The sequence below is a fragment of the Pongo pygmaeus genome, chromosome 5 (genome assembly GCF_028885625.2).
Source record: "Pongo pygmaeus isolate AG05252 chromosome 5, NHGRI_mPonPyg2-v2.0_pri, whole genome shotgun sequence".
NCBI classification, from domain to species: Eukaryota; Metazoa; Chordata; class Mammalia; order Primates; family Hominidae; genus Pongo; species Pongo pygmaeus.
Window position 1 is genome coordinate 77,615,316 of NC_072378.2, and position 27,811 is coordinate 77,643,126.

Consider the following 27,811-nt stretch of genomic DNA (forward strand, 5'->3'; position numbering starts at 1 on the left):
ATTTTAAAAACATATTATTTCGGAGAATTGCCATATAGTCTTCCATTCCTGCTCAGAACCTGACTAGTTTTCATAAGCCTGGTAAATACTTGACAATTTAGTGGCTGATTTGAAGACTAGCTAGTGAGTAGCTACTTGACCAGAAGTTGAGAATTTCTGTGGGAGGGAAATGATAGAACCAGGAATAGAAAAGGAGGGAGAGGGGAGAGTAATATGAAAGACGGAGAAGAGAGAAAAGAGTTAATCTACCTTCAAGTAGATTCCCAGTTGGAAATTCTCCCCGGTTTGCCCCACTGTTGACTTGTGTTAAAATTTCAGAGTTACTTTACAGCCACATCTACAGACAGTATGTCTTGATGCTTGGTTTATGTCATTCTAACAATGCTTTGATCACATTTATACACCTTACTTTCTTCGTTAAAGTTTTCTCTTTAAAAATAACATCTTGACTGGGCATGTTGGCTCACACCTGTAATCCCAGCACTTTGGGATGCCGAGGCACGCGGATCACGAGATCAGGAGATTGAAACCATCCTGGCTAGCACGGTGAAACCCTGCCTGTACTAAAAATACGAAAAGTTAGCCGGTGTGGTGGTGGGCACAGGTAGTCCCAGCTACTCAGGAGGCTGAGGCAAGAGAATGGCGTGAACCCGGAAGGTGGAGCTTGCAGTGAGCCCAGATTGTACCACTGCACTCCAGCCTGGGTGACAGAGCGAGACTCCGTCTCAAAAAATAAATAAATAAATAAAATAACATCTTAAAATATAATGCATTTTTTACTCCATTCAAACTCCATTACATTGAGTAAATAAATATTTGATAAACCAATCTAATAAACTCTCCTCTAATCAGAGAGCAAGCTTTACTAAATGAAACTATGAATCCAATAACATCTTTGCAAAGCTATACTGGGGCTTTTGAAATCACTTCTTTTCTTTAAACATATTCCAGACATCCTGCTTCTGTTTATTTATATTCATTATGGTTCCTTTTCTCAGTGTCATTTACTTATAAAACGCAAGATTGTGAGGCCCTCCTCAGTGCAGGTGAGGATGGTAATGTAATTGTGTGGGACTAAGTCACCAAATGGGGGTGATTAACAACTTTCCTGTCTTCTGCACATGCGCAGCCTTTGCTCAAAGTTACTGCCAATTAGCAAGAGAGTGGTACTCTTCTGTCATTTTTTTAATTAATTACATTTCTCAACTGTTCTGAGAGCATAACAGAAAAATCAATCGACAGATTTGAATAAATCTTGACATTGATTATAAGTTGTGAGCCTGGGACTTTCTTTTCTAAGTCTCTTGAAAAGTGGAATGCTAATCTTTTCAGCTAACTTGCTTTATGTTACATTGCTATCAATCAATCACGCTTGTAATTGACTTTTGCTTTTATAGCAATACTCATATGACTTTAAGGATGATTGGGCCCACTTTTGTTCTAGTTTATTCATCGAATACCAGATATCCCAGAAAGACTATTAATCATAATTTTAAGATCCTTCAAGTAAAAACCTCTCCAAACTAAAACATTAAAATTCACTCAATGGACAGACTTTAAGTCAAGATAAGCACTTAAATACTTGTATAATATATACCATATTAAAAAATCAAAATTTAAAAAAGTGTGTACCTTTAATAAGTACAAAAATATACACAAATAAATTATAGATTCTCTATAATTCTCTATAGCACCTGATAGATTCTCTATCAGCACCTACCTTTAATAAGTGCTGTCCTCAAAAACTAATATTAATCAACGAATGTCTTGAAAACCATTTGAAGACTGTGCAGTTCTATGCATTATCCTTGTTAAAGTCAAAAACTAATTTCATGGCAACTGCTACTTCTGTCATTTGCTGAATATTAACATTTTTTTCCGGGGGACTTTTATAAGCAAGAAACAACAACTCCTTTCTCATTATTTCAAACAAAGCAAATTTCTACTTATAAAACAGAATATGTACAACAGAATGTCTGAAAAATCTGATATTTTTGATAGAACCAATGTTTAACATAAACCTTTAAGATTTATTTTTAATATCATAATTATGAATAAGTAGTAAATTGGTGGAGATGCTGATTCCAGATAAATTCGGGAAGAAAATCTGATCAACTGAATCTTAAATTCTCAAGGAAATGAAAAATAATAATTAATGTTTATCTTTGGAAAAATTTTATAGCTGTTAGGAAACTGAATTACCTCCATGCTTTATTCTATTTGTTCCTTAACTCTACATGGTAAAAGTATGTGCAGGAGCTGATAATGTCATAATTCCTTGAGTCATCTTTATATTTCACAGTCCAAATTCAACATATGCATTATTTTATACATACCTATTTATATAACCATAAAATCCTTGTACCTAAACAGTAGAAAATCCAGGTTTCACAAACTGAGTAAATGAGACAAAAATATAGATCTACCTCAGAATGTATCCATGAGTGTAGATGCACTTTAACATGGCAACTATATGGCAAGCTCAAGGTTTGGAGGCATATGGAATTATTCCCTCTCCTTCTTGCCAAACTTTACTCACAGGAAATGTGAATAAGGAATTTGACTGCAACAGAGAGAATAAGAAAGACAACGGACAATAGAATTTCTAAGTGGAAATGTTTATGTCACTCTCTCAATAAAGTGTTATCTTGGTAACTGATATGAGTTATTACCTGCCCAATCGCAGCCCTGGGACTTGTGGTGTTTCCACTTACCACAACAGTCCTGATGTGGACTCGATAGGAAGCTACGCTCCTGAGTACATTCAGTAGAAACATAGAAGTAGAAGAGACTTCTAACTTCTCAAGATACTCCAAAGCAGAACTGGCTTCTTAAAAATGATTGATTTATATTAAAGATTTTGGGGGATTATAATTATTTGTTCACTATTTATTTTAAATTCCAGTGATACACCCAAAATATATGTCAAAAACTATGCTTTCCCCCTTTTGTTAAATTCTTTTACCATTTTCAGCCCAGGGTGGAATAAAGAGACATTCTATTATTGTTTCCAAGGATAGTTAATAGCTATACCAATTTACTCCCATTCCTCTACTTGATTCTCTCTGATTTGACAAAAACTGACAAAGACTTTTGAAAATTTTTCTTCTTTCAACTGGCATCATACATAACTATTTTGTCACTAATGTACATGCAGTGTAAATCAATAATCAATGTTATTTATATATGTTATTTATACATTTTAGTTCCTATATGTCAAGGACTGTGTTATACACACACATTTCTTACAAATGGAATTAGAATCTAGAAAGAAGAGATAAAGTTCATCAATAATCATTAAACATAGTGAAATAAATGTGATGTGTTAATAAAAGTAATAAAGTTCAAAAACAACTTTAACAGTAGTATTTTTAGCCCTAATTATAGCTGCGCTTTTGGGGAATAGCAGTATTTATTAATGAATTATGGAAACTAATCTCAGAGTAAAGGATTTCTGGTGATGGGAAGGCAATAATCAAACAAGACATTATGTTTTGCACCCTAAAGGCGAGACACCCTCTAAAACCTCTGCCACCACAGCAACAGAAAGTATTTGTAGGCGTGTTATTTGCAAAAGCTATCAACAGTGTAATATCTCCAAAATTTCATTATTTTTTATGAAATGGAACAGAACACAATGCACTTGGGATATATAAAGAGCAAATCTAGCACAATTGCAAATATAGAAATGGTTTGCAATTAGTATATCGGTCAATACTGAATAACAAAACTGGCTGAACTTGTGTCTTAGTAAATTTGGGCTGCTATAACAAAACACCATAGATTAGGTAGCTTATAAAAATGCCAGAAATTTATTTCTCACAGTTCTGAAACCTTGGAAATCCAAGATCAAGTCATCAGAAAATTGTCTGGTGAGGCTTGCCTCATAGCCAGCTGTCTTCTCCCTGCAATCTCACATGAAAGAAGGGATAAGGAATTTTTCTCTTCTTATGGGAGCACTAATCCAGTCATGAGGGTTCTTCGTTCATGACCCAATCACTTCACAAAGGTGACCCGATCACTTCACAAAGGCCCTACCTCCTAATATCATCACATTGGGGTTTAGGATTTCGACATACTCATTTTGGGGTTGGGGATAAACATTCAGTCCACTGCAACTAGCATGGATATGGAGATAGATAAATGCACAAAGTAGGGTGAACAAGATAAAGAACAAAGAGAAACACATTGAGACTAAGCTTTCAGATATTCTTAGTAAAGGGTTGCATCAATATCCTAGAGAGGAAGAATTATGCACACTGAAATTCTTTTGTAGTATCATATATTACATGCCATCAATAAGCTATCTATATAAAATAAGCATGGCAAAGTGATGTTATCTGTCAGTAGTTGTTTTTCATTTCTCATATGCTAGTGGAGTTTCTTGCCATCCAGAAAAAAGTTTTACTTATATCTAGGTTTAGCCATGTGACTAATTCTGGCCAATGAGGTTTAAATAGAAGTGTCACATGGCAGCTGCCAGGTAAATTTCTTAAGATTCAGTTGGCACCTCTCCATTTGTCCCCTTTTCAGAGTTTTCTTCATCCTGTTCCCTGGAGTACAGATACCACCTTTGTGGACCATAGGGTGAAGGATTATATGTTAGGGATGGCAAGGTGGTGAGCTGGAAAGATCCCAGGTTTTTGGAGGCTTCATAGAGCATAACTACCAAATTATCCTGGGACCGTTTCTTGCCTCTGGATTTTGTTTATATGACAGATAAATTTATTGATATTTATTTAAATCACTATTATTTTTGCTTTTCTCTCACTTTCAGGCAAACATAATCCTAATTAATTAAATGTATTCATGAATCTATACACAGATTTATACTTGTATACATAGATCTTTCTATAGTGAATTACTTTTCAATATATGAGTCTGTTCTCTTGCTGCTATAAAGAAATACCTGAGATTGGGTAATTTATAATGAAAAGAGGTTTAATTGGCTCACAGTTCTACAGGCTGTACAAGAAATGTGGCTGGGGAGGCCTCAGGGAGCTTTTACACATGGCGGAAGGCAAAGCAGGAGGAGTTGTCTTCACGTGACTGGAGCAGGAGGTGGAGAAGCGGGAGAGGTCTACATACTTTTAAATAACCAGATCTCATGATAACTCGGTTGCTCACTATCACGGGAACAGCACCCAGGAAGATGGTATTAAGGTATGAGAAACTGCCCTGATGATCCAATCACCTTCCTCCAGGCCCTATCTCCAACACTGAGGATTACAATTGAATATGAAATTTGGGTGGGGACACAAATTCAAACCATATCAATACACCTTTTTGTCAAACTTTAAATGTTAGAAGAATGCTGCAAATAATAATTAATAAACATACTTCGGCTAGGCAAATCCAATCAACATTTGTGGTCAATATTCTTTTTGACAAAATGGACTAACTATGCAGTGCTACTGGCTAAAATCAGAAAGAAATTGGGAGGTGGAAAAAGAGATGCAGGAGAATTGTAAAAAACAAAAAAAAAGAGGAAAGAAATAATTAGAAAAGAATGAAGAAAAAATATATATAATTGATATTGAAACAAGAGAAGATTTTATTGACTGGTGGTGGTAGATCTCAGCAAGATGGATGGGGAAACAGAAGGGGGATGGAGTGGGAAGGTGGTCTTGCTCTGGAGTTGGGCCACCCACCAGCCAGACTCTCTCCTCTGACTGCCCCTGGCCGAATTCCCCTCCGTGTCTGCGTTGTTCCACTGTTGCTGGCTGGCATGCCCATTTCTGGTGGTGTCTGTTGGTTTGTTCTTCTGCTTTCTCAACATTCAGCCTCTTGTGTCTGGCCCACTAGGGTCTCGAGTTTTTATGGGCAGAGGATGGGGGCATGGCAGGCGAAAAGGCAACTTTTTGGGCATGAAAATAGAAATGCCTGTCCTCATTTAGGTCCTGTGGGCATGGGCTTCAGGGTGGAGCCCTCGTCAGGGACCCTGGCTTTCTCTACCTAGCATTTCCCTGCCCCCATCCCATATCAACAACACATAATATATAATAAAATAATTTCAGTGTGCATTATTCCTCTTCTCTAGGATATCAATAAAACTCTTTGCAAAGAATATCTGAAATCTTAGTCTCATGCATTTTCTATTTTTGTTGTATCATGCTTATCCTACTTTGTATATCTTTCTACCTACAGGTACATGCCAGTTGCAGTGAACTGAATGCTCATGTTTCTTCCAAAAGGTATTTGTTGAAATCCTAAACCCCAATGTGATGATATTAAGAGGTAGGGCCTTTGGGATGTGATTGGGTCAAGGGTGAAGAGCCCTAATGACTGGACTAGTGCCCTCCTAAGAAGAGAAGAGGAAAATCTCTCATTCTTTCCTTCTTTATTGTGAGATTATAGTAACAAAACAACCACCGTCTCTTGGATTTCCCAGCTTCAACAAGACTTTCTGTCACACACAAATATACACACACATGCACATACACATGTGCACACACATACACGCAGCATTAAATAATATAGCCAGGCATGTTGGCATGCACCTGTAGTCCCAGCTGCTTGGGAGGTTGAGGCAGGAGGATGGCTGGAACCCAGGAGTTTGAGGCCAACCTGGACAACATAGTAAGACCCTGTCTCAAAAAAAAAGAGGAATATACACAGTTTTGATACACAGCTTTCTACATTCAGTATGGCAGACTGTCCCTGGGAATCCTAAACATTCACTGTCCTGATTAACACCCTTCAGACCCCAAGAAAACAGTTCTCCGCATCTCTTGAACTATGCCCTCAAAACACTAAGTAACTGGTCTCAGATTTCATGAATGTTTGTGGGTAGTGCTGTTTCAGAGTACCAAAATAATCTGTGCAGCAGGACGTTTAGATCCAAGGGAAGAAGATATTTAACTCTGATAGCATGAATTTGACAGCTTCTCTCAAAAACATTTCATTTCCTAGTTTTGCTAAGAGTTATTTTCTTGGTTTTTTTTTTTTTTGTTGTTCCAATGTGAAGTTCTGGAGTTACTTACAGATTAATATGGTATTTGAAATATCACCTGTGGTACCTGGGGAATATTCCTCTCTCCTAAACAATTTAAATTCTCTTAAATTTGTATATGTCTAGACATAACGATTATCTTGACACTGATTTTTGTAATTGACAACTAAACAAACACTGAAAAATAGAACAGAAATTATTTTATTTTATAAAAATATTTAACAATATTTAATAAAATTGTCTAAATTAAAATTTATATTTTAATTTAATTTTACTTAATATTATTTGTTGTTTTAAATGCCAATTTATTAACAATGTTTATTATTAACATTTGATTTTGCCAATTTAAGGTTAATAATTTTTAATATTATAAGAAAAGTAACTTTCTGAAACCATATGTAAAATAGTTTTAACTTTTGAAATTTTACATGTACTTTAATGTATTATTAATTAAAATGTACATTTTTACACAATGAATACAATTTCATTTAATACTTTCAATGTATCACAAGATTTAAACATATTGATTACAACATAAGGAATAAAGATTTACCTTTTTGCTCTAACATCTTCATGTGGTTAGCTATCGGGACTCTTCAGTTCCTGAGTTTTCTTATTTTCCTTAAGTTCTCTTATTATACCATGTGTCACTGTTTATACTGACTAAAGAATTCATTCCTAACCATTCATTTTTATTTGTATTATGTCTCATTTATATAATGATAAAATGTAATGATAGAGAAATGTAAAATGGATAAAATCAGAAAGAAATTGGGAGGTGGAAAAAGAGATGCAGGAGAATTCTTAAAAAAGAAAAGAAAAGAAAGAATTAGAAAAGAACGAAGAAAAAGAGGGAACTGAAACCAGAAAATTTAAAAATGGCTTGCCAAGACACTCATGAATGAAATAAAGAAGAAACAGGGACGCAAAGAGCCAGGCAGGGTGAAGGCCTAGCAGGTAAGACTTGTGCGGTCCCAACTCTGCACCGTAGACACTGTCACATCACTTAATTTTGGTAGTCTATTTTCAACAGAATGCAAGGTTGGACTCAGTTTCAAAGTTCACTTCTATTTTTAAGGTTTCATATTTGAGAGAAAACAGTCCAGATATAAATTAAAATGACTATAGTGCCTTACTATGGCTGATTTACATTCACTAATAGTAATTTCGGAAAACTGAGTATCTCAACATAAATATATGAAAAAATAAAAACACATTTATTGTTATGTGATGTACCAAAGTGATTTTAAGAAACCTTTTACTTGTCAGGATCAGTATTTTACAATAGTTAAGCATCTCCCATTTGTGTGTCCCAAATATCCGTCTATGCTTTACAATTGAGGACACATAAGTAACAGTGTCAGGCTATCTAAACTTGAGGTTAAATTTAAGAACAGTAATGCAGTGACAATCATACTTCACTGCCTTTTTCCTCTCCTGTTATTGTAAGACTCAACCCTCAATTCATAGTGGGGATATTACATGTATTCATATTCAAATTCACTAACCTACCAATATAGTGATTGCTGGTTTTGTTCTGTCTTCTAGCTTTGGTCTCCTTGTACGTGTCTCCTATTAAAACCTCTACAGCGAATCCTCCAAACTGAATTAATTTTTTCTGCCATATATATATGTATATATGTATGTGTATATATGTATATATGTATGTATATATGTATATATGTACATATATATCTGCCATTTATATAGAATATATATAATACACATACACATGTCCATTTAACCTCTGTATTTCTCCTTTGAACATGATTGCAATTAGAATTAAGGAATTATTTGTGTGATTATGTATTTCAATCTCTTCACACCATTGGATCTCTGTGAGGGCTAGGGGATGAGATAATGTTGCTCTTACGATGTATCCTGGCATCTAACACACAACCAAGATACATGAATGCTTTGCTAGATTTCCAGGGCTAGAGAAGAATGCTGCTTCTAATAGCACCACTGCATATGATCCACTTTTCCAACTATTGCTGTGCTTGCTGTTGTTTGCATATCACCTGGCATTTTTCCGCCACCCTAGAGAAATCTATTGCTGAGGTCTTCAAAGTGCCAAACTGATGCTTTGTTCTCAGGTGTTCTCCAGGTCCTAAGCAATTAATTCTGCTTTCCTCGCAGAAGTGAACGAAATACCTCTCAACCCCTTTTAAATTACATTTTGCACTCTGAACGTCTTTTAGGAGAAAATAACTCTTTCAGCTCTTATAACACAGTCCCTCCTATAACTCAGATCTGAATTCTTTGGAAAAGAGAGAATGTATATTTATGTGTATATGTGTGCATGCATACATGTATGTGTTCTGCCACTAAGGGTAGCACTAGATGTAAGAACCAACGTAAATGACAGGCAGTGGCTCCTTGTTTGAAATTGCCTCTTCATTTGGATTAGGAAGACTTTGTTTTAGGACAGAGTTTTATGCCTACTTCCTCTTCTCACACATCCTCCCTCTGTAGCCCTCTCATAAGTGTTCCAGAAATCCCCATGTGTCTGAATTTGTTGTGGACATATCTTACCTTTAGGCTTGGGTCACACACTGCCATGTCTGCCAAAGGCAGAGGAAAAATACAGCAGAGTGTTGCTGTTCTTCTGTGTTGCCTGTCAGTGTGCGGTACACATTCATCGTCAATAAATATTTTTAATGGCTGTGGCATCCCCTCAGTTAATTAGATATTATTTGAAATTGACTTGAATTCAACATCTCTATTATAACAATATATAGTTGGATATTTATTCTCAAAGACTTAAATAGCCAAGAATTCGAAAGCATGATAATTACCAATCCTATTCCAACTACACCGTTGCTCAATACCTGTGACCCTTGACAAGACTCGAAGCTCTTTGTCTTAGGTTATTCATGTAGTAAATGATAGGGAAAGACCACACACTTTCTTACCTTTTGAGTTCTCATTTCATTCTCAAACACAAGTCTGATATTTCTATAATTATATTTATATTATACAATATACATTATTTTAAATGCATAGAAATATAAAGAAGTAAATAAAAATCACCTATACAGAACTGCTACACTTTGCTATGTGTTGGTGTTATGTGCATATTTTTTCTTTTATAAGGGAAACATATATCTTTATATCTTCTTCTTTTTATTTTATATTTAAGAACATTTTCTCATGTTAGTAAATGTTTATCAAAATAATGAAAAAAAGTTTTTCAAGATCACAATTATTAATGGCTGCATATTAGAATAGATGTGCTATAATACATTTGATTAAGCTTATACTGATGGATATTTTTTATTTTTAAATTAAAATCAATAATGCGAGAGAATTCTCTCATACATATTCACACATACATATGTATTACAGATATTTATTGTATAATAATACCAGTAATCCTAGCTAACAAAACAGCTCACATATATAGAGATCTTATGTGCCAGCTGGTATGCAAAGGACTTTGCATGTATTACTTTATTTAATCCATACCATAATTCTTTGAGGTAAGTCTCAAAGTATTCCCACTTTGTAAATGAAAAAAAAGGAAGCACATGGATTTTAAGTAATTTTTACAAAATCACAGAATTAGTAAGCTTTGAGATGTAAGTCCAGGAGGTTACATACCAGGCACTAGGTTCTTTAAAACTATATCCTATAGTGTTTTCATAAATATTTATATGCTAATTTCCTTAGAATAGATTATTAAAAGTCAAATTTCTGAGTCAAAATTTATTTTAAAAACTCATGGTCTGTATACTACTATATTTGGGATGTGGTCTAGGAAGCAAAGTCTAGACTATGTAGATACCAGGTTTAAATGTTAGTTCCACAGGAAACTGAATAGCATTGTCAGACTTCAAACAGGAGTTTTATTAAAAGGTTCAGAGGTGAATAATAAAATAGTCAGAAATATGGAAAATGAAAGAGAAAACAAAAAAATAAAAGACACAAAATAAAAAATTTCAAGTTAAAAACATATGACAAAAATTTAAAGATTAACTTTCTAATTTTCTTCTTCCATTACTCACCAGTATGTTTCTGTCAAAAGGGTGTAAGTCCTTAATTCCAGAACCCTTTTCTTCCTTATTTGAAACCAAGGAGAAAATAGAAAGATCAATAGAAATAAAAGAGAATCAAAGTTTAAAAATTAAAATTAGGAAATGCCCAACAAACAGACAAAAGACATCTAAGTATATAATCATTGTCATTTTGAATAAAGATTTTATTTTATCTTTCTTTCTTTTAAAAATAATCATGTGTCCCCTTGAGCGATGTTTATCTATTCATAGTAAAACACAAAAATAAGATTTTTAAAGTGAAGTCATCCTCATGAAAGTGAGCATATAATATATTTCAGAAGTGTCCCCACTATCTAAGAGAGAAAATGGATAAAATTCTCAATTTAAAATTTGTCTGTTGTAATTATAGGATGGTAGTTAAATCTAGATTATTCTTCACAAACAAGGTCCTGCACTAACTCATTCCACACCTTGGGTGGAGAACTCCTTCACGGAAACCCTGAATAGTAGAAAAGTTTGTATTAATTTATTTGTAGTTGGGAAGGAATCAAGATGGCAGACTACATTCAGGTCCTATGTGTCTCCTCCACGGAGAAGACTCAGAATAGTAAGTGGATACATTGAGAACAGATTGTCTAGAACAGAATGCTTTGATTCATCAGAAAAGAGATGGGGAGCACCAGAAGTAAGGAGAAAGTTTGCAGTAGCTTGCCCAGCTGGGAACCAACTGAAAGCTGGGAGAGGCTACGAGACATTGAAAAATAGTAAGAGACAAATCCTCAGAAATCTGAAATGGGCTTTAATGATCTTGGGTATGGGAGAAATACTCGACCCTCTAGGGCCTGATGCCTGAAATTCAGAGATGCCTATAGACTTCACAAGACGTTGCTCCAGAAAGGAAACGCACACAGAATCCCACAGGCATATAAGCCTAGTGCAGCCTCAGATGCAAGCCATTTTGAGAGCCCCAATAACCAAGGATTTACAGACACAGCTGCAGTTGCTGTTCTGTTCCAAAGAGGGAGAGGGGAAACTGGTGGTGTTCACATACCCCTGGGAAGATACTTTGCTGTGAGCTGCCTTTGAGACTGAGATACAAGTGAACTGCATTCCACACAGCTTCTTGTTCACACTGCTTGCCTAGGTGGTGCCCATTCTCTCTGGTCCCAGGCCCAAGGTACCATTTCAAGAGTTTTATGCCAAGCTGTTTCCCACCCTAACCCTGAGTTTGGGCTTATGGCTGCAGCCACTGCCCAGCCAAGAGGGAAGTGAGGCTGTCTTACAACAACCTATGACAATACCCAGTGCCCTTCTACAGGCTGCTGTGAGACCAAGAATCAAGCAGACCATACTCCTCACAGCTTCTTGCCCCTGCTGCCCACCTGACACAGGCCCAAACCACTCCAGTCACATTTCCATAGATGGCATCATTTTGAGAGCTTATAGACATTTTTTGGTGATCTAGTAGCAGCAGTCACAGTAGGCATTTTAGTCTTGAAACAGATATTGGGTCTGCTGCTCTGTAGTGGGGAAGGGCTGTAATAGCCAGAATCAAGTGGAAAGTGTGGAGATTGCCCCAGCAGTAGGTATTGGAATTATATGCCCCCCACCATTGCAGGACTGGAGGAGGAGAGTAGCTGAAGCCAAATTTCTCCTGGGTGGTGAGACTTACAGTCAGAGACAGCTTTGTGACCTGAAACCCGGTCTGCACGTACCATTTCTGGGTGCTCCAGTCTGTTCCCTTGGTCAGTTAGGGAACAGTGTCCCACCAGCTCTGAGGAGCAAGAGAAAGGTGGAACCCACTCCTCTAATCTAACTCTTGGTTTGGTTTGCCCCAAGGGAGGGAGAAGTGCAGCCCACTAAAGCTCCTGTTAGCACAATAAAAATGCAAGCATGGCACCAGCCACTGATGGCAGCTCCACTGAAGCCCAGGAATGGATGTAGAGACAAGGTTATCTCTTATCCCTTGCCATGTGTCCTCAATGCACTGTTGTGGACTCAGCAGCAGCTACTCCCTTAAGGGCCCAGGGAGCATGGGCAGAAAGAGACTGCTTCTTGGGCTTCTCCAGCAGCTCCACCCCCCAACGAAGGCAAACACACACTGGAGAAGGGTGCTTTTCATACTTCTCCATTGCCACTTCCCATGCCCCTACCTGCTGGCTCCTACTCTTAAGCAACACCTACTAGAGTACAGCCTGAATTATACCACCAAGAAAAATTACATTGCTACAAAAGCAATGCCTGAGAAAGCCATTTCACAAACCTGCCTTCAACCAAGAAACCCGTACAGAGACGTGGCAACCTGAAAACACCCAGAAACGAAGCTAATCAAACAATATGTACCATAGTCACACCCCCAAGGGAATAAAATCAAGAAGCCCCATTCAAATCAGAGTAAATTTTTTAAAAAAGTGTCAGCCCTAGCAGACTCTCAAATGAGAAGAAACCAATGCAAGAACTCCAGCAATAGAAAAGTCAGAGTGTTTTGTCACCTCCAGAGGATCCCACTAACTTCCAAACAATAGATCCTGACCAGAATGAAATGTCTGAAATGATAGCTGTAGAATTGAGAATATGGATGGCAAAGAAATTCAGTGAGATCCAAGATAAAGTTGAAATCCAGCACTAAGAACACACACACACAAAAAGATCTAAAACATGAAAGACAACATAGCTATATTAAGAAACAACCAAACAGAGTTTCTGGAATTGAGCAATTCACTACAGAAATTTAAAAAGACAGTTGAAAGTCTTCACAACAGACTAGACCAGAGGTCTCCAATCTTTTATCTTCCCTGGGCCACATTGGAAGAAGATGAATTGTCTTGGACCACACATAAAGTACACTAACACCAACGATAGCTGATGAACTAAAAAAAAAAAAAAATTACAAAAAACTCATAATGTGTTAAGAAAGTTTATGAATTTGTGGTGGGCTGCATTATAAGCTGTCCTGGGTTGCATGTGGCCCACAGGCCATGGGTTGGACAAGCTTGAACTAGACCAAGAAGAAGAAAGTATTTCAGAGCTCGAAGACCAGTTCCTTGAATCAATCCAGTCAGACAAATGATCAATGAAACAAAAAGTTGGTTTTCTGGAAGGATAAACAAGTTTCATAGACCACTAGCTACATTAACAAAGAAAAAAAGAAAGAAGATACAAATGGCACAATCAGAAATAACAAAGTTGACATTATAATTGATCCCACAGAAATACAAAAGGTACTCAGAGACTACTATACAAACAACATCTCTATGCCCACGAATTAGAAAATCTAGAAGAAATTGATAAATTCCTGGAAACACACAATCTCCCAATATGGAACCAGGAAGAGACAAAACTCCTAAGAAGACCAGTAATGAGTTCTGAAATTGAATCAGGAATAAAAAATAACCTACCAACAACAACAACAAAAGAGCCTCAGACAGACCAGATGGATTCACAGCCGAATTCTACCAGACATACAAATAAGAGCTGGTACCAATTCTACTAAAATTTTCCAAAAAATTAAGGAAGAGGAACTTCTCCATAACTCATTCCATGAAATCAGAATTATCCTGATACCAAAATCTTATAAAGACACAACAAAAAAGAAAATTACAGGCCAATATCCCTGATAAACATAGACATAAAAATCCTCAACAAAATACTAGCAAACCAAATCCAACAGTTTATCAAAAGTTAATTACAACAATCAAATAGATTTTATTCCTCAGATGTGAGGATGGTTCAACATATGCAAATTAATAAATGTAATTCACCACATAAAAATAATTAAAAACAAAAACCATATGAGCCTCTCAATAGATGCAGAGAAAGCATAAAACCCTCAACAAACTAGGCATCAAAGGAACATAACTCAAAATAATAAGAGCCATCTATGACAAACCCACAGCCAACATCATTCTGAATGGGCGAAAACTAGAAACAATCCCTCTGAACTGAAACAAGACAAGGATGTCTACTTTCACTACTCCTATTCAACCTAGTACTGGAAATCCTAGCCAGAGTAATCAGGCAAGAGATAAAAATAAAAAGCATCAAAATAGGGAAAGAGGAAGCCAAATGATCTGTCATTGTGGATGATAAGATTCTATACCTAGAAAATGCTAAAGATTCCACCAAAAGACTCCTGGAACTGATAAACAACTTTGGCAAAATTTCAGGATACAAAACAACATAAAAAATATATAGCATTTCTAAATACCAATAACATTTAAGCTGAGAACAAAATCAGGAATGCAATCTCATTTAAATAGCCACACATAAATAATTAAATACCTAAGAATAAATCTAATTAAAGAGGTGAAAAATCTTTACAAGGAAAACTATAAAACACTGCTAAAAGAAATCATATTTGACACAAGCAAATGAAAAAGCATTCCATGCTTATGGATTAGATGATTCAATATCTTTAAAATGTCCATATGGCCCAAAGCAATCCACAGATTCAATGCTATTTCTATCAAATAACTAACATCATTTTTCATGTAATTAGAAAAAGCTATTTTAAAATTCATGTGGAACCCAAAAATATCCTGAATATCCAAAGGCAATCCTAAGTAAAAATAATAATGCCAGGGATATCACATTATAGGAATTCAAACTATACTACAAGGCTACAATAGCCAAAACACCATGGCAATGGTATAAAAATAGACACATAGACTTAATGGAAACAAATGAAGACTCCAGAAATAAAGATTCACATGGACAACTGACTGATCTTTAACAAAGTTGACAAAAAAAAAAAAAAGAAAACAATGGGGAAATGAGACACTCTTCAATAAATAGTGCTCAGAAAACTGCATAGCTGCATGCAGAAGAATAAAAACTGGACTTCTTCCTTTCACATTATACAAATATTACATCAAGATGGATTAAAGACTTAAATATAAGACCTCAAAATATAAAAACCCTACAAGAAAAACTAGGAAATGCCCTTCTAGATATTGCCCTAGGCAAAAAATTTATGACCAAGTTATCAAAGGCAATTGTACTAAAAACAAAAGTTGACAATTGGGACCTAATTAAATTAAAGAGTTTATGCACAGCCAAAGAAACTATCAACAGAGTTAACAGACAACCTACAGAATGGGAAAAAGTATTAGCAAACTATGCATCCAACAAAGGTCTAATATCCAGCATTTATAAGGAACTTAAATCAACAAGAAAAATACAAGCCCATTTAAAAGAAGGTAAAGGACCTGAACAGACACTTTTCAGAAGAAGACATACAAGGGGCCAACAAACATGAAAAAATGCTGAACATCACCAATCCTCAGAGAAAGGCAAATTAAAACCACAGTGAGATACCATCTCACACATGTCAGATGATTATTATTAAAAAGTCAAAAGCAACAGTTATCAGTGAGGTTGCAGAGAAAAGGGAATGCTTATACACTGTTGGTGGAAATGCAATTAGTTCAGCCCCTTTGGAACCAGGTTAAAGACTTCTCAAAGACCTAAAAATAGAAATATCATTTGACTCAATAATCCAATTACTGGGTATATATCCAAAGGTATATATCCAAAAGAAAATAAATCATTCTACTAAAAAGACACATGCACTTGTATGTTCATTGCAACACTATTTACAATAGCAAAAACATGGAATCAACTGAGGTCTCTGTCAACAGTGGACTGGATAAAGAAAATGTAGTACATATATACAATAGATTACTACACAGCCATAGAAAATAATAAAATTATGTTCTTTGCAGAAATATGAATGCAGCTGGAGGCTATTTTATTTTAAGCAAATTAATGCAGAAACAAAACTATATACCAAATATTCTCACTGTAAATGGGATATCTCCCACTGTAAATGGGAGCTAAATATTGGGTAATCATGAACATAAAAACTGGAACAATAAACAATGGAGATTCTATTAAAAGTAAAAAAGAGGGAGTGAGAGGCATGGGCTGAAAAACCACCATTGGGTATTATGTTCATTACTTGGATGATGGGATAATTAGAAGCCCAAACCTCAGCATCACGCAATATACTCATATGACAAATCTGCACATGGGCCTTCTGAATCTTAAATTTAAAAATTATTTGGACTTTTAGTAGAAGTAAAGCCCAATTTCTTATTAAGTGTTTAAAATGTTAGCAATTCAATACAAACTATTAAGGCAGTGTAATGTTACAGATTAATTTTATTTTCTTAGCAGTGGATTGTCATTTTTGTAACTTGAAGAGCCACATGGGTAGGAAAATTAGGCTTTGAAATTATGAGCTTGAGGAATAGGGAAGCCAAGAGTGTAGCCTTTAGTCTGTGGCCAAAGGCCTGAGAGCCCCTGGCAAACCACTGGTGTAAGTCTAAGAATCCAAAAGCTGAAGAACTTATAGTCATATATTCAAGGGCAGGAAGCATCCAGCATGGGAGAAAGATGGAGGCCAGAAGACTCAGCCAGTCTAGTCCTTCCAGGTTCCTCTGCCTACTTTTATCCTAGCCATGCTGGCAGCTGATTAGATGGTGCTCACCCAGATTGAGGGTGGGTCTGCCTCTCCCAGTCCACTGACTCAAATGTTAATCTCCTTTGGCAACACCCTCACTGACACACCCGGGAACCGTACTTTGCATCCTTCAATCCAATCAAATTGACACTCAATATTAACCATCACAGGGGCCATTGTGTGGTTGTCACTGGGTTTTTGTTCACAAAGTTGAGTGGTAGAACAGAATCAGTAAACAATTTTGAAAAGCTTTGGTTATGGGTGAGACGCAATAAAAACTGAGCTGTCTAACCAGAGAGAGGCATTTTCTGGGAAATGACAGAGATATTTAAAAAGAAACTTTATAGTTTCTACTGTGGGATACGTAATGAGAATCGTTTTCCTCATATCCTTATGGAATCTCTAGGAAAAATAACTGTCTCTAACACATTGAATTCCATCTGGTTTTGAAGCTGCTTTGAAGAGCAAAGCTTACCTTCGAAGGGTGGAGTAGAGAAAGAAAAGAAGCTGCCTACCAGTCACATACTGGTTACGTAAGTCTTATAGAGTCTAGTTCATGTCCTTGTTATTGAAGACTAGGTTTTTCATTTCAGACATAACAGAAACTTGAAACATTATTACTTTGCAGAGTCTACCTGGCTAGATTTGCAATAATAGGAACTAATTAGAGGTACCTTTACAAAAATAACTTTCGTGTTTATCTATTACTAATAATTTTCATTTCTTGAATTCATTTAGGCTTTTCACAACTCAGGTTCTCTATGATATATTCTTTCAGAAAACCCATTATTTCATGTATTTTAGCTATATTTAGAATGTTAAAATAGTTCAATTTCATGAAAAATGTCTAATATATCTTAAGTTCAATTATAGAAGTTTCAGTCCATATTTTGTTCTACTTGAGAAATACTTAAAGTTTTATTTCCACCAGTCTAGACAATCAGATATTTTATGATTCTCTAAACATAAAGATGCAATTTTTATAGTAATATACACACTCTCAGCTCTATAGTCATATATCTTTATGTATTTTATTTGTTTCAGTAATGGAAATCTCATATCTGTGCCTCCCTCAACATAATTTTATTTAAAAATTATTTAATGAGTTAATATTTATGCAAGAGCCTTCCAATGTTTTCTTTTAAACTTTGAATGAATATTTTCAATATTTTCTCTTAAACTTGATTTATACTTTATCTTAAACTTGACTGATACTGTCAATCATCATTACAAAAGACTGAGTATGGCATATCAACTAAAATGTTCACATAAGTGCAAAAATGTGAATTTAGTTAAAATTTCATTATTCAAGTTCTTCAAGGAACAGAAAGTGATTTCAAATGTTGCTGAGGTATTAAGGTAGATGAAGGCTGGGAACTGAGGCTTAGCTGGGAACACTGGTAACACTGCTAACACTGATAAAAGGAGCTTCACTGAAGTGGTGAGGAGAAAGCCTGATCAGATGTAGTACAAAAGTGAGCTGGATGAAGAGTTAGACAGTAGAGGCAACACTGTGAGTTTTACAATAAAAAATGTAGAGCTAGAAGATGGTAATTGGAGGAGGTCTGTGAAACCAAGAGGAAGTATTTATGAAGATGAATGACATTAAAGCGTGCTAATTTCATGAGGGGCAAGACAAACATTCCCTTGGAAGACTGGTTGTTCCAGTTACTTCCATTGTATTATTTGTATTATTCCTTCCATTGATATTATTTGAGTATCACCCCTGCTACTGTGAATAATCTAACAGAGAGAGAAAGTTTAGTGCTAAAAGAGATCAAGAAGTTAATTGCAGCATCACGGTTCCAGAATATGTGAGAAGCTAGTACAGAAATTGAAGGATTGGCCTTTTGTAATAGAATGATCAGGTCAGCACTTCATTAGCAGACAAAACAGTGTGAAGGGCACAAGCATAGGGAGATTAGAAGTTTGGTTGATGGAAAAACAAGGGTTTTTTTATGTTTGCTCTTTTTCTTGAAGCAGAGAAATAAGATAAACAAGGTCATCAGCTAAGTGTGATACAGGAGATAGGTATTGCAGGTTTGTGGAGGGAATAGAAAGCTGAAGAGTAAGAAATGTTCTTGGGAAGCAGCCTGTTTTCTGTTAGAGCAGGAAGAAACAAACTTTCAAAGAAACAGATGCGTATGTGCATGCAGGATTTTATGACAGACCGTGGGTTTTTTTTTAAAAAAAAAAAAAAAAAGCAGTCGGGGGGTTTTAGGACAGTAGTTTTCAACACTGGCTATACATTAAAATCAACTGGAATTAAAAATTTACCTGTGCTTGGGCCATGCCCAAGATTAATAAAATCAGAACCTTTGAGGTTGGATTCAAATGTCAGATTTTTCTAAAAGCTCTTCACACAGTCCTCATATGAAACCAGTTTTGGGACCTGGCTGAGGGGATGAGGCAGCATGAAAGCTTGAGATTACAATATGGCAGAGGATGAATAGGGATGACTTGTGGCTAGACTCTTAATGTGAAGAAAGTTTACGCTGATCTAAGTAATGTAGTAATGCAATATTCTTAATGAGCTCTTCGTTAAAACTGTATGTATATCTAGTTTTTAAAGCAAAATTATCACAGATATTCATGTACCCTTCCTTTAGACATTTTCATTTTGTAAATAAAGGAATATACTGGGAAAACCCAACAGTTACGTGATCTCTGATAAAGATATTTCTTGCAAAATCTGTTATCTCACTGGTAGATACTTGATAATGTAATCTGTATACTTCATTAACTTTATTTTCTGAAAAACCAAGAATAAATTTTTATTATGTTAAGTTAAAGAAAATATATGATTGATGAAAATTAATTCTCATTTTTCAATGTAAATAAAATTTATATACAAAGAAGACTTGGCTTGCAAATAAAACATCCTATAACAATATTTATTTTAAAATTAGATCTATCCCAAAATTCTTCCTGGAATTGGATCCTCATCAACTTCAGTTGACTCCTAGAAGCTGTGCATTGGGACAGGAGCAGTGAGTGATTCAGAAGTCTCCCAAAACAGACAGCCAACAGGGGAGAAATCAAAACGCTGTGGATTTAGCACTTAGGATTTCCCCAGCATCTGTCTGAATTTCTCAGTTATGCCACCTTTTCTTTTGTTGTTATTGTTGTTAGAATTTTGCTTCGCATTTGTCTTTTCTGTTTAATTTGTGTTGGTACATAGTATGTATACGTATTTCTGGGTTACATAACATATTTTGTTACTAAAATACAATAAATAATAATCACATCAGAGTAAATGAGGCATCCAACATCTCAAGTATTTATCTTTCCTTTATGTTACAAATAATCCAGTTCAACTCTTTAAGTTATTGTTTAATGTACAATACATTATTGTTGACTATTCATCCTGTTGTGTTGTCAAATACTAAATCTTATTCATTCTATCAAACTATATTTTTGTACCCATTTACCATCCCCTTTTCCCCTTGATTACTACCTTTCCTAGTCTCTGGTAACCATTATTTTACTCTCTATCTCCATGAGTTCAATGGTTTTAAATTTTTTAGGTCCCACAAATAAATGAGAGCATGCAAAACGTGTGTTTTTGTGCCTGACTTATTTCACTTAACACAATAATATCCAGTTCTATCCGTTATTAAAAATGGCAGGATCTCATTTTTTATGGCTGTAGTACTCCATCATGTATATATACCACATTTTTAATGCATTTGTCTGTTGATGGACACTTAGGGTGCTTCTTGGTTATTGTCAATACTGCTGCAATATGCAGGTATCTCTTCCATATACTGGTTTCTATTCTTTTGGTTATATACCTAGGAGTGATATTCCTGGATCATATGGTAGCTCTCCTTTGGCTTTTCTGAGAAACCTCTAAACTGTTTTCCACAGTGGTTGTAATCATTTGCATTCCCATCAATAGTATACAAGGGTTCCCTTTTCTCCACACCCTCATCAGAGTCTGTTATATCCCGACTTTTGTATAAAAGTCATTTTAACTGGGGTGAGATAATGTCTCATTATAGCTTTAATTTGCATTTCTCTGATGATCAATGATGTGAACATTTTTATATACCCAACTGCCATTTATAGGTCTTCTTTTGAGAAATATCTATTGTGAACTTTTGCCCATTTCTAATCAGATTTTTGTTTATTCCTTTAGAGTTATTTTTGCTCCTTATATATTCTTGTCATTGATACCTTTCAGATGGATAGTTTGCAAATATTTTCTTCAACCATTTCATAGTTGGTTTTTTCATTTTCTTGATTATTTTCTTGGCTGTGCAGAAGCTTTCTAACTTGATGGGATCCCATTTGTCCATTTTTGCTTTGGTTGCTTGTGCTTGTGGAGTATTACTCAAGAAATCTTTGCCCAGTCTATGTCCTGGAAAGTTTCCCCAAAGTTTTCTTTTAGTAGTATCATAGTTTGAGGTCTTATATTAAGTCTTTAATCCATTTTGATTTGATTATTATATTCAGTGAGAGATAGGAGTCTAATTTAATTCTTCTGCACATGAATATCTAGTTTTCTCAGCACCATTTATTGAAGAGACTATTCTTTTCCCAATGTATGTTCATGGCAGCTTTGTTGAAAATGAATTCACTGTAGATGGACAGATTTACTTCTGGGTTCCCTGTTTATATCTATGCATATGATTTCATGCCAATTCCATGCTGTTTTGGTTACTATAGCTGTGTAGTATAATTTGAAGTTAGGTAATGTGATTCCTCCAGTTTTGTTGTATTTGCTCAGGATAGCTTTCACTATTCTGGGTCGTTTGTGGTTTCATATAAATTTTACAATATTTTTTCTATTTCTATCAAGAATGTCACTGATATTTTCATAGGGATTCCGTTGGATCTGTAGATTCCTTTGGGTAGAATGAACATGTTAACAAAATTGATTCTTTCAATTCATGAACATAGAATATCTTTTTATTTTTTGTGTCCTTTTCAATTTCTTGCGTCAATGTCTTAGAGTTTTATTGTAGATGTTTCACTTTTTGATTAAGTTGATTCCTTGGTATTTTGTTTCATTTATAGCTACTGTTGATGAGATTGCTTCCTTGTTTTTTTTTTGTTTTTTTTTTTTTTTTGAGACAGAGTCTTGCTCTGTTGCCAGGCTGGAGTGCAGTGGCGTGATCTCGGCTCACTGCAACCTCCGACTCCCTGGTTCAAGCTCTTGGTCTCTTTTTTCAGATTGTTTGCTGTTGGCATATAAAAATGCCATTACTTTTTGTATGTTAATTTTGTATCCTGCAATTTTACTGAATTTGTTGATCAGTTCAAATAGTTTCTTGGAAGAATCTTTAGGTTTTTCCAAATATAAGGTCATGTCATCTGCCAGTAAGGATAATTTGACTTCTTCCTATCCAGTCTGGATGCACTTTATATCTTTATCTTGACTAACGTCCCTAGCTAGGACTTCCCATGCTATGTTAAATAACAGTGGTGAAAGGGGCATCCTTATCATGTTCCAGATATTAAAGGAAGGGCTTTCAGTTTTATCCTAGCATGATGCTAGTGTGGGTCTCTCATATAGCTTTTATTGTGTTAAAGTATGTGCCTTATACATCCGGTTTTGTTTTGCTTTTTTATTAATGAAGGGATGCTGAATTTTCTCAAATGCTTTCTCAGCATCAATTGATCATATAGTTTTTTTCATCATTCTGTTGTTATGAAAAGTCACATTGATGTGGGTATGTTAAATCATCCTTACATCTCTGGGATAAATCTCATTTGGTCAGGATGAAAGAACTTTTTAATGTGTTGTTTAATTCAGTTTTCTTGTAAGTTTTCTGAGGATTTTTACATCAATATTCTTCAGAGTTATTGGCCTGTGGGGTTTTTTTTTTCTTTTTGATGTGTCTTTGTTGTTTTGTTTGTTTGTTTTCAAATCAGGGTAACACTGCCCTCACAGAATTTTAGAAGTATTCCATCCTCTTCTATTTTTCAAAATAGTTTGAGTATGTTGGGTACTAGCTTTTCTTTAAATGTCTGCTAAATTTCAGCAGTGAAGCCATCAGACACTGGGATTTTCTTTGTTGGGAGACTGTTTATTACAGCTCCAATCTCATTATTTGTTATTGGTCTTTTCATATTTTGAATTTCTTTATGGTTTAATCTTGGTAGGTTGCATGTGTCTAGGAATTTATCCATTTATTCCATGTTTTTCAATTTATTTGCATATACATACTCATACTAGCCGCTAATGATCTTTCACATTTTGCAGTATTGGTTGTAATGTATACTTTTTCATCTATTATTTTATTTATTTGGATCTTCTCTCTTTTTTGGCCTAGTCTGGATAGCTAAAGATCTGTCAATTTTCTTTATCTTTGCAAAAAAACAAAAAAAAACACAAATTTTTATTTGGTTGATCCTTTGCATTTTGTTTTGCAAGAAAACGAGTTTTTGTTTTGTTGATCTTTTGTGTTTTTTAAATTCAAATTTTATTTATTTCTGCTCTGATCACTTTTTTTTCTTTTCCTTTACTTTTTCAGTCTTTATTTTAAATTCAGAGGTGCATGTGCAGATTTCTTCCATAGGATTATTTTGTGATGCCGAGGATTGAGGTATAAATGATCTTGTCACCCAGGTATAGATCATAGTACCCAACAATTTTTTAACCCTTGCCTCTCTCCCTGCCTCCCCATACTAGTAGTTCCCAGGGTCTCCTGCTGTCATCTCTAGGTCCATGTGTACCCAATGTTTGGATAAAATGTTTTGTAAATCTCTTTTAGGTCCATTTATTCTATAGTTCAGGTTAAGTCTGATATTTCTCTGTTGATTTTCTGTCTGGGAGATATGTCCAATGCTGAAAGTGGAGTGTTGAAATCTCCAAGCATTATTGTGTTGTGATATATCTCACTCTTTAGCTTTAATAATATCTGCTTTATATATCCTGATGTTCCAGTCTTCGGTGCATATGTGTTTATAAATGTTATGTCCTCTTGCTGAATTAACTCATTTATCATTATATAATTACTTTCTTTGTCTCTTTATAGTTTTTGTCTTGAAATCTATTTCTTCTGATATAAATATAGCTAGCTGTGTTCTTTTTCAGTTTCCATATGAATGGAATATCATTTTCTATCCCTTCATTTTAGTTTATTTATGTCTTTATAGATGAAGTGTGTTTCTTGTAGGCAACAGGTCATTGAGTCTTATTTTTTTAATCCATTCAGTCAATCTATGTCTTTTTATTGGAGAGATTAATCTTTTTAATGGATTAATTCAGTGTTATTATTGATAAGTAAGGACTTATTATTATTGATACATTCAGTGTTATTATTGATAAATAAGGACTTACTCCTACCATTTTTTAAATTTGTTTTCTCATTTTTTTGTGATTTTTCTCTACTGTCTTTCCTTCCTTCCTGTCTTTCTTTTAGTGAAGGCGTTTTCCAAGGTGGTATGTTTTAATTTCTTGCTTTTTATTTTTTGTGTATCTGCTGAATATTTTTTTTTATTTGGGGTTACCATGAGGCTTGCCAATAATATCTTATGACTCATTATTTTAAACTGATGACTACTTCACACTGCATAAACAAACTCACAAATAAGCAAAGAAATAACTATGTAACTCTGCACTGTAACTTCATCCCCTCTGATTTCTAACTTTTTATTATATTGATTTCTATTCTATTATTTCATCTATTTCTTAAAAATTTGTTTTAGTTATTATTTTTGATAGGTCCATCTATTAGCCTTTCTACTCAAGTTATAGGTTGTTTACACACTACAATTACAGTGTTATAATATTCTGTTTTTCTTAATATTTACTATTATGAGTGTTTAGCATTTCTCGTAGGACAGGGCCAGTGTTGCCAAAATCTGTTATCTTTTTTGTCTAGGAAAGTCTGTATTTCTCCTTCATGTTTGAAGGATTTTTTTAGATGAATATACTAATCTAGGCATATTAATCTGTTCTTGCACTACTATAAAAAAATACCAGGCCAGGCACGGTGGCTCATGCCTGTAATCCCAGCATTTTGGGAGGCCAAGGCAGGCAGATCATGAGGTAAGGAGTTCAAGACCAGCCTGACCAACATGGTGAAACCTCATCTCTACTAAACATACAAAAATTAGCCAGGTGTGGTGGTGCGTGCCGGTAATCCCAGCTACTCAGGAGGCTGAGGCAGGAGAATCACTTGAACCGAGGAGGCAGAGGTTGCAGTGAGCCAAGATCACACCGCTGCACTCCAGCCTGGGTGACAGAGTGAGACTCTGCCAAAACAGAAAAAAACAAACAAAAAAACAAACAAACAAAAAAAACTAAGACTGGCTAAATTATAATAGGCTGTACAGGTAGCATGATTCTGGCATCTCCCCAGCTTCTGGGGAAGCCTCAGGAAATCTACAATCATAGCAGAAGGTAAAGGGGAAGCAGGTATGTCTTACATGGCAGGAGCAAAAGGAAGAGGGGAAGGTACTACACACTTTTTAAACAACCAGATCTTGTAAGAACTCACTCATTATAATGAGAGCAGCACCACTGTGGAAATCTGCCCCCATGATCCAATCACCTCCCACCAGGCCACACCTCCAACATTATGGATTAAAATTTGACATGAAATTTGGGTGGCAAGGCAGATTGTATTAGTTCATTCTCATGCTGCTAATAAAGACATAACTGAGACTGGGTAATTTATAAAGAAAAAGAACTTTAATGGACTCACAGTTCCACGTGGCTGGGAAGGCCTCATAATAATGGCAGAAGGCAAAGGAGGAACAAAGGCACAGCTTACATGGAAGCAGGTAAGAGAGCATGTGCAGGGTAACTGCCCTTTATAAAACCATGAGATCTCATGAGACTAATTCACTATCACAAGAACAACATTAAAAAAGAAAACCCTGCCCCCATGATTCAATTACCTCCCATCAGGTCCCTCTCATAACATGTGGGGATTATGGGAACTACAATTCAAGATGAGATTTGGGTGGGGACACAGCCAAACCGTATCATTTCACCCTTGGCCTCTCTGAAATCTCATGCCCTCATATTTCAAAAACCAATCATCCCTTTCCAACAGTCCCCCAAAGTCTTAACTCATTTCAGCACTAACTCAGAAGTCCATAGTCCAAAGTCTCATCTGAGATAAGGCAAGTCTCTTCTGTCTATGAGCCTGTAAAACTGAAAGCAAGTTAGTGATTTCCTAGATACAATGTGGGTACAGGCATTGGGTAAATATACTCATTCCAAATGGGAGAAACTGGCCAAAATGAAAGAGCTACAGTCCTCATTCCAATCCAAATCCACAGGGGCAGTCAAATCTTAAGGCTCCAAAATGATCTTTGACTCCCTGTCTCACATCCAGGTCAAGCTGATGCAAGAGATGGGCTCCCATGGCCTTGGACAGTTCCACCCCTGTGGCTTTGCAAGGTACAGCCTCCCTCTTCCAGCTGCCTTCACAGGCTAAAGTTGAGTGTTTGTGGCTTTTCCAGGCACACAGCGCAAGCTGTCGGTGGATCTACCATTCTGGGGTCTGGAGGATGTGACCCTCTTCTCACATCTCCACTAGGCAGTGCCACAGTGGGGACTTTGTCTGGGGGCTCCAAACCCACATTTCCCTTCCACACTGTCCTAGCAGAGGTTCACCACAGGGGCTCCACTCCTGCAGCAGATTTATGCCTGGACATACAGGCATTTCTGTACATCTTCTGAAATCTGGATCTGGATGGTGGTTCCTAAACTTCAATTCCTGACTTATGTACACATGAAGGCCCCAAACCAACTGGAAGCTGCCAAGTCTTGGGGTTGTACCCTCTGAAGCAATGGACTGAGCTCCAGGTTGCTCCCCTCTCACCATGGCTGGGGTGCAGGGCGCCAAATACTGAGACTGCACAAAGCAGCAAGGCCTTGGGCCCAGCTCATGAAACCATTTTTGCCACCTAGGCCTCTGGGCCTGCAATGGGAGGAACTGCCTTAAATACCTCTGACATGCCCCCGAGACATTTTTCCCATTGTCTTGACAATTAATATTTGGCTCCTGGTTACTTATGCAAATTTCTGCAGCCCCCTTGAATTTCTTCTCAGGAAATGGGTTTTTCTTTTCTATTGCATCATCAGGCTACAAATTTTCCAAACTTTTGAAAATTTGAGGAAACTCTGCTTCCCTTTTAAACATAAGTTCAATTCCAAACCATATATTTGTGAATACATAAAAGTGAATGCTTTAACAGCACACAAGTCACATGTTGAATGCCTTGCTGCTTAGAAATTTCTTCCACCAGCTGCCCTAAATAATCTCTCTGCACAAATCCCTATGTTGCCAGTCTCTTTGCTAAAACATGGCAAGTGTCACCTTAGCTCCAGTTCTGAACAAGTTCCTTATCTCCATCTGAGACTACCTCAGCCTGGACTATATTGTCCATATCACTATCAGCATTTTGGTCAAAGCCGTTCAACAAGCCTCT